Here is an 8223-nt window from a genome sequence, read left to right on the forward strand (position 1 = left end):
GGGGAAGGGCCCCTCCAGGCTCCGCCGTGTGGACTCAGCAGGCGTCCAGCACCGCCCGCCCACCCTCCGCAGGCTGTCCTGAGGCCGGTCCTTAACCCCCAGAGTGGGGTCCCATCATCCCAGTCACCTGGCGAGAGGTGGGTAACTGGTCACTGAGCACCGGGCCCCCCACGAACGGGGCGGGACCAGCACCCACGGCTCCGGAGACCGCAGACCCAGGCCGCCCGCTGCTGCCCTACGTACGATTTTAAGTTTATTCATTTAGAGGGAAAGAGAGAGAATCCCAAGCAGGATCCAACGCAGAGCCCGACGCGGGGCTCGATCTCAGGAACCGTGAGATCCATCCAGTCCACCTCACCTGTCCCTTCTGGGGGCGCCCAGGGCCTGGAGCAGCGGCCAGGAGCCCTACGGAAACTGTTCTGAACGCTCTGGGCCTCCCTGGCCCAGCGGCCCAAGGACATTGCATACTCGCACAAAAGAAAGAACGGCACAGGACGGTGAGAAAGGGCCCCTGGAAGGGAGGACGGCCGCCCCTGGAAGGGAGGAGGGCCACCCCTGGAGAACCAGCTGCTCAGAGGAGTGAATCAAGGGCGCACGAGCTGCGGCCAGTGGAAAGCCAGGCTCTCGGGCCATCTGAGCCTCAACTGCCTCCCTGGTCCCCAAGTGGCCACCATGCTGCAGTCACCGGGCCCCCGAGCCCCGTGCCCCCAGCCTGCGTTGCCCGCGGGTCCGGAAGGCCCAGGCCCGCCTCCCACCCGCCCACGCCTCCAGCCCGTCAGAACCCACACAAGGCTCGTAACCCCGTCTGCAAAGCCTCCCGTCCGGAAGCCGGGAGACGACGCTTACGGGTCTGGGCGGCCCGTAAAAGCCCGCTGCGGTGTGTCGATGCTCCGACCCTCCTTTCTGGAAGCTGGTCCTCGTGCGGCTACACCAGGGCAGGGCCGGGGGAAGGCCAAGGCCCTGGTCCGGCCCACCCTGGTCTCACTCTTCCCATCTACTCTTAGGAACTCAATGCCGAACTCCCAGATTTGAGTCTTGGCCTCTTTATCTGAAACGTGGGACTCATGCCACGGCCGGGGGAGGGACGGGCAGCCTGGGGAGGAGCCCCGCATCTTCCCCGAGGTCCCCCGGTCGGCAGGTGACAGAGTGGAGCCAACGACAGGCCCTACGGCGGTTTGGGACTTATGACCCGTTTCAAACGTTGAAAGGGTTCCTACAGTATAATCGACAGGCCACACCCAGCGGTACGTTAAAAGAATAAAACACAATTTAAAATGGCAATACTGCCGTATAAATTCAGAAAGCAAAGATGTCTCTGGAGTCACCATTTCTTTTTTAAATTTTTTTAATGTTTTATTTATTTTTGATACAGAGAGAGACAGAGCATGAGAGGGGGAGGGGCAGAGAGAGAAGGAGACACAGAACCGGAAGCAGGCTCCAGGCTCCGAGCTAGCTGTCAGCACAGAGCCTGACGCGGGGCTCGAACCCACGAACGTGAGATCTGACCTGAGCCGAAGTCGGAGGCTTAGCCGACTGAGCCACCCAGGCGCCCCTGGAGTCACCATTTATTTAAAACCTGCCCAGGGGCGCCTGGGGGGGCTCAGTTAAGCATCAGACACTTGACTTCAGTCCCGGTCATGATCTGACGGTTTGTGGGTTTGAGCCCCACATCGGGCTCTGTGTTGGTGGCAAGGAACCTGCTTGGGACTCTCTCTGCCTCTCCCCTGCTCACATGCTCACTCGCTCTCTCTCTCTCTCTGCCTCTCCCCTGCTCACATGCTCACTCGCTCTCTCTCTCTCTCTCTCTCAAAATAAATAAACTTAAATAAAATAAAACGTGCCCATTTGCAGGAGCCCTATCAGTGGCCCCCTCCTCTAGGAAGCCTTCCTGGACTCCCGTTGCCTCCCCCGCCCTCCCCGCACGGACCCACACGCACCCTGCCCACTCGGCCACCCTGCGCTGCGTACAGGCATCCCACTCGGGAGGCAGGAGGCGCGGCGGGGAAGCGGGAGGAAGGTTCAAACCCCAGCTCCTGTACCTCCGGCCGTGCGACTCCGGGCAAGTGACTTCCCCTCTCTGTGCCTCGGCTTCCTCAGCAACAAGACTGGAAAACCGACTATACGATGGGTGGAGGGTCCCAGCAGGCCCCACAGGACGGCGGCGGGCATGGAGGGAGCGCCCCCACACGCTCTGCGACTGCCATCGGCGTCTCCACCGTCGCCTCCTTCCCCCTCGCTGGGTCTTCACCGGGACCCGGTGGAGGGACGGGACCGCGGTGCCCTTCCTCGTCACCCGCTCTGCCCCTCAGACGACATGGCCACCGTGGGCTCTGACCCTGAGGGGTCTTCCTTGGACTGTGGGCTGCTCCTTCGCCCCACCTCACTCCCACCCAACAGCCCATCAGGTGGCAACAGTCGCCCCCAGGGGTGCCTGCCCCTGCCCAGGGTCCCCTCACGCCTGTCCTGGCCGAGCGGAGCCAAATACCGACTGTGACCTTTGTGCCATTCATCGAGGCTGCTGGCGCTCCTGAAGGGAGTCCAACGCAGCCAGCAACCCCTGCTGCAGCAGAGACGCATCGGCACATGGCTGGGGTGGCCCGGGCTGGGGCAGGGGACCCGAGAGCAGCTGGACCTCCCTCTCAGGGGTCTTCTGCACCCACCCCCTCAGTCCCGCTCCTGCCGACGGGGCCGAAACACAAGATGGCTACAGGTTGGCAGGTGTGCAGGGGCCCTTGGCCACTAGGCCATCGTCTGCTCCCATTTAACAGAGAGAAAACGGAGACCCAGATAGCGGGAGAGTCTTGCCTGAGGCCACCGTGAGCGCTGGCGTGTAGAGTCTGGGGCTTCTGGTTTCCAGGGCTGGAGCTGGAGCAAGTCAGAGCCTCACCTCAATTCTTTTAAAAATTTTTTAATGTTTATTTTTGAGAGAGAGAGAATGAGCCGGGAAGGGAAGAGAGAGAGAGGGAGACACATGTTGAGTGAGGTCACATGTTGAGAAGCTCCCTCTGTAGCGGCTCCCATGAACCTCCCACTTGGGGCTACGTGGCCACTGGAGGCCAAGTTCCTAGATGCTCTTCCTGGGGGCTGGAAGCATCCCCCGTCCACTGTCCCAACCATGGACCTGGGGCAGAAGATGAACCTGAACTCCAGACACAGGTGCTTCCCCACAAAATGTGCCCACAACCTCCAAACCCTCCAATGACAGTCACAGGGAGTTAGCCTCCCAAGGGTAAGATCCCGAGAGATCTAAGCCGGGAAGGGGATGGAAAGCTTTGGGGGCTCTGGCTGTCTCTGAAGACAGCCACCCTGCAGCCTCCCCCTGCCCCTTCCCCCCCCTGCTTCCAGGGAAGGCGGAGTTTTGGAAACCTTCCGCCTCTGCTTCCTCTTCCCGGTTGTCACTGATCACCCCCAGGTTTAGGACAAGACGCGTCTGGAGAGCTTTACTCCTCTGAGCAGATGGCTTTGAACTTGCCAAGAAAAGCACAGCCCTCCCCTCGGAGGAGGCGGTGGGAGCTTGAGAAAGGCCCAAAGCCCAGGCGCTGCCCAGCTGCTGCCAGGGAGAGGGTGCCACCCGCGTCGGCGGCCCCCCGCCTGCACCTTCTGGAAGGTTCCCCCAGCTTTCCAGCCACCTTGCCCAGGTGTCCCATGAGCCCAGGCCGGGCTGGGGAGGAGGGCTGCCAGGCCCTCCCTGGAGAGCAGGGAGCCGTGTGGGCGCAGAGAGCTGGGAACACGGGAAACAGATGTGCGTGCCGGCCGCGACAGGCGAGTGATGACAGACGCTCTCTGCAGGCCTCAGATGTCAGCCCAGAGAGAAGAAAGGGGCCGCGGCAGCAACACCTGTTCTGGGCGCGGAGGCCACACTCCAGGGGCTGGGCCGGGAGTCCCCTCCGTCAGGGGCCAGGGTGCGGTTAGGTAAACAGCTGCCCGCTCCGTTACCCAGAGCACCCCCCGTAAGGATGGCCAGCCGGGAGAGGACAGGGCCCGCCGGCTGGCAGGCAAGGGAGGCTGGCGGGCCCTGCGGCGGACCGGCGGGGGCGGGCTCGTCCCCACCAGCAGCGGGAGGTCCCAGCTGCACTCTGAACACGGGGGTTGGGGGGGGGGACAGCGGGCGCCACTTGTCAGCAGGCAGAGAAGGGGGAGCGCGGGACGTCCGAGCCGGCCGGGGGGTGGGCAGGACCTCTGGCCCAAGCAGGCCAAACTCGTGGCTCCCGGCTGCTCTGGGGGAGCGGACGGGGGCACATGCAGGGAAACTGGGACCATCTCCCTCCAGGACACTGCCGCCTTGACAGCCGGAGCCCCGGAGGGGACAGAAAGGCGAGCACGACTGGAGGCTGGAGCGCAGGCCCCGGAGTGGGCCTCCTGGTCCTGTTGTTACCAGCTGAGAGACCTCGGGCCGATCACTGGACCTTTCCCAACTTGTTCTTTCCTCTATGAAATGGGGACAGCGGCACCTCCCTAAACAGCACTGTTGTGAGAACATTCTGGAAAGGCATCATCTCACTATGATGTCCCCGGATGCCATCTCGGGCAGCCTGGCCCTCGGGGCCCCCAGGCTCTGGAGGGAGGTACGACGGGTCCCCCCTCCCCCGCAGAAAGATGGGGGGCAGAGCCCACAACGTCGCGGCATCGGGGGCTAACCAGGGACCTGACCCCAAGGTACCAGCACCTCGGGGACAGAAGGCAGGGAGCGCGTCCCACATTCCCACCGGGCGCCGGCCCGCTCAGGGCAGTCGGCTGGACAGAAAAGCCACAAACACGACCCAGACAGAGGTTGTCGGGGACCCCTTTGCGTTGCCTTCTCCTCTTCCCTCTTCCTACACGGCCGTTGAGAGCATTGAGAGCCGACTCACTGATGAATGAACGCTGGAGGGGAAACAAGCGAGGCATCTCGGGCGGCGGTATAGACGAGGTTCCGGAACATGCCGTTCCAGCTCGGTGGTTTCCCCGTGGCTCCCTTCCAAGGCCCCTGGCCGCTCCCACCCAAACTCTCAAACCGCGCGGCAGAGACAGGCAGGGCCCAGGGGCGGGCGGGAGCCAACGCTGCCAGCCCTGCTGGGAGCCCCGGCGCGGTTCCCAGCGACTCCGCCAGCGGGCGCGGACCCCCGTGCCCACCCTGGCGCCCCTCGGGAGCCCTGGCTGCTTTGTTTACGGCTCCACGGGAAGCTGTGGTCTCTGCCAGGCCCCGCGCCCCGCCCCCTGACACGGAGGGCGCTGCACTGGCCACCGCATCGCCAGCGTCCGGAACAGCGCCTGGCTCAGAGGAGACGCTCTGTAAACATTTGTTAAATGAACGGGAGAGAGGAAGGAAGGGCAGCGGGCTGAGTTTCCAGCACTCTGCTCTCACAGGCAGGAGCTGGTGCTTCTCAGTCCTGCCTCTGACTACCGGAGCCGCACTGCCGCCCTCCCCTCCCCCCGGCCAGGCCGATGGCCTCGCCACCCACCTGGATGGCTGCCCCAGCCCAGCCCTGGGTGGATCTCTTCCCGGCCTGTTCTGAGCCTTCTTTCAAGGACTTTCTCTCCCTCCCCTGCGCCTTCGGCTGGAAAGCTGCCTCCTGTGCCCGACCCCAGGGCCTCCCGTTTACAGCGGCCTCATCCCCCCTCACCTCCACCAGCGCTTCTGGTTCCCCCTTGCCTCCAGGCCCCCTCACCCTCGACCCCTCCCTCTCTACCGCATCCCACTCGAGGACGGAGTGGGGTTCAGGCCTGGGAAGCCCCAGGCTGAACACCCATGTCGGCCACCTCTGCTGGTCGTGCGACATTCACCAATGCCATCAGCCTGCTCTGACTTCTCATCTGGAAAATGGGAATATAAGTCCTCCCAGGAGCGAACGGTCTGATCCCTTTGCTTTAGAAACGGCGCAAACCTGCGGAGGCCAGCCGGCCTTCCCACACTCATGCTGACCCCTTCTGGGCAGACTTGCGTTTTCCGCCCCAGCCTTCCCAGCTGGCCTGTTCGCTCAAGCTCCTGCCCGCGAGGCCCGCGCCTGGCATCGCGTCAGCTCAGATGAGTGAGCAGATCAACAACGGGAAAACCCGCCGCGGCGTGGACGTTCGGCAGAAACCTCAGCGACGGCGCTTTGGCTGCCACGCGGCGCTGCCACCACCGCCACCGAGCGCCCCTGGCATCCTGCAAACCAAGAGCCTCCCGGAGAACGGGCCTGTGTCCCAGAACCGTCTGCCCGACACGGGAGGCGGATGGGAGGGTCCCGCTGGGTGCCAAGGGCTTGACCGTCGGGGGCACCGAAGTGCCCATGGCGGCCGCCTCCGGCCCTCCGCAGCAGGCCTCCTGTGTCTCGGCCCCCCACCAAGGAGACGAGCACAGACCTGGGCGCTCACGTGCTCGGTTCCCAGGAGACGGGGCAGGATGCCTCAGGACAGCGCTGGTGGCACAACAAAGGTTTGTGGAGCGCCTGCTCTGAGCCAGGTGCTGCTCCAGACACCGGGGTCTGGCGGCGAGTGCAGAGGCCAGGTCTGTCCAGCTCACCTCCCAAGGCCTAGCCCTTCCAGAAACCCCTTCGTCAGATCCCCCGCAGCGATCCGCAGGCGGGGGCACCGCGTCTCGGCGGGGAGCAATGCGTGCGTCCCTGTAGAATGAGAGGCCCAACAAGGCCCCCAGGGACACCTCTATGGTCCGGAGGGACGTCGGCAGAGAGAGACGCCTGGGCAGAGCGTGAAGGCACAGGGCAAGCACCTGCGGGAAACGGGCGATGCGCCCACTTTACGGATGCAGCCACCACGACGAACACGTGCAGGCACCTCGGTGTGCGTGTGCGCACGGGCACACACACACACACACACACACACACACACGTGGGAGGCAGGACCAGGAGCCTTGTCGAATGGATGGAACACGCCGCAGACGGGGCCCCCCATTCACAGGCCCCTCGCCGGCCCCGCGCCCCCGACCGCTACAGGCCTCTGATCAAACAAGCCGGCCTCACAGTCTCTAGATCATGGGTCACGGCCCCCCATGGCCCCGACGGTGACCCCAACTCACAAACACCTATCCCCCAGACCTGCTGGGGGCAGGTCCCGCCTCGGCCTCCGCAGAGGCAGATCCAAAACTAACTGAAGGCAGGCGCCTTATAAACAGGGCACCAGGCCCCCACCTCCTCCTCCGGCACCGCTGACTTGCCGAGAAGAAAGACTCTCTTCCCACCAGGGGGAAAGTCTGTTTAGGCCACTGTCCCCCAGGGCCCCAAACCCCCTCATCTGAAAATCTGTTTCCATCTGCTCTTAAGCAACCGGAGAGTCTCAAAGGAAAAGTGTGAACTTGGGTGGAAAACTGCAGAGGCGGGGCGGTGCCAGGGCTGGAGTGCGGAGCCACCTCCCCGTCCGCTGCGTTTCCAGCAGGACGAGTGCAGAGACCTCACACTGACCTGCACGGCTGGACTAATTACCAACGTTATCAGGCGGATGACAGACGTGCCCCCAACTTCCTCTGCGCCACGGACTCCGCTCGCCGCAAACACACTCAAGTTCAGGCCCGCGCCTGCCATTCTCAGCAGCGCCCTGCTCCAGCACAGGGCCGCTCCCGGGCCCCCTAACTCCACTCGCCTGCCGGCTCAGCCAGGCCAGCGCCGGCCCCGAGCACCAGCCCGGCGGCCCCCGGAGGGCGCACGCCACCCAGGATCCGTGCAAACGCCTCCCCAGCAGAGGAACACAACACAATACGTCTTCCTTCCCTGCTCGATCGCAGAGGCCGGAGCGAAAACCGCTGCTTACCTTTGTCGCCGGGGCCGCCGGGGAGCTCCAGCCGCCGGGCCCCTGGCGGGCGAGCCCTTGGCCGGCGCACACCAGGGTCCCGCACTCCACACAGGCGCCGAGGACCAGCTGCCGCCCGTCGTCCACCAGCAGGCTGTGGCTGGCCCGCAGGGTGTAGAGGAAGAGGGGCAGCCGCGCCACGCGCACGGCCTTCAGCCCCAGGCACCGCTTCTTCTCCTGCTGGCAGAAGAAGCACACGAACGTGTCCACGCGGTACTGCCGCGACCAGGCGCTGACGGCGTGCTGGGCGCCGCGGGCCTCGTGCTGCAGCCACTGGCCCAGCAGGTCGTGGTAGCACAGCACGCACGCGGCCACCAGGCCGGTGGCATCGGCAGGCCTGGCACGCGGGGCGGGCGGGTAAACGGTGAGGAACGGGAAGAAGGGCTCCTTCTCGCCCAGGCGGCCGGACGGGTTCACGTTGAGCTGGAACTCCTTCCCGGGGCCCAGCTCGGCCCCGCA

General features: G+C 64.6%; 1 protein-coding gene across 1 annotated transcript in view; it reads right to left on the minus strand.

The window, feature by feature from the left end:
• Window positions 1-7962, minus strand: part of GSE1 (Gse1 coiled-coil protein) — a 355030-nt gene extending 347068 nt beyond the window's left edge. Inside the window, exon 1 of the mRNA XM_029926338.1 lies at window positions 7726-7962. The gene's annotated coding sequence lies outside the window, so the exon portion shown is untranslated. The remainder of the gene's footprint in view (window positions 1-7725) is intronic.
• Window positions 7963-8223: the final 261 nt, after the last annotated feature.

The sequence above is a fragment of the Suricata suricatta genome, chromosome 16, assembly GCF_006229205.1.
Source record: "Suricata suricatta isolate VVHF042 chromosome 16, meerkat_22Aug2017_6uvM2_HiC, whole genome shotgun sequence".
NCBI lineage: Eukaryota > Metazoa > Chordata > Mammalia > Carnivora > Herpestidae > Suricata > Suricata suricatta.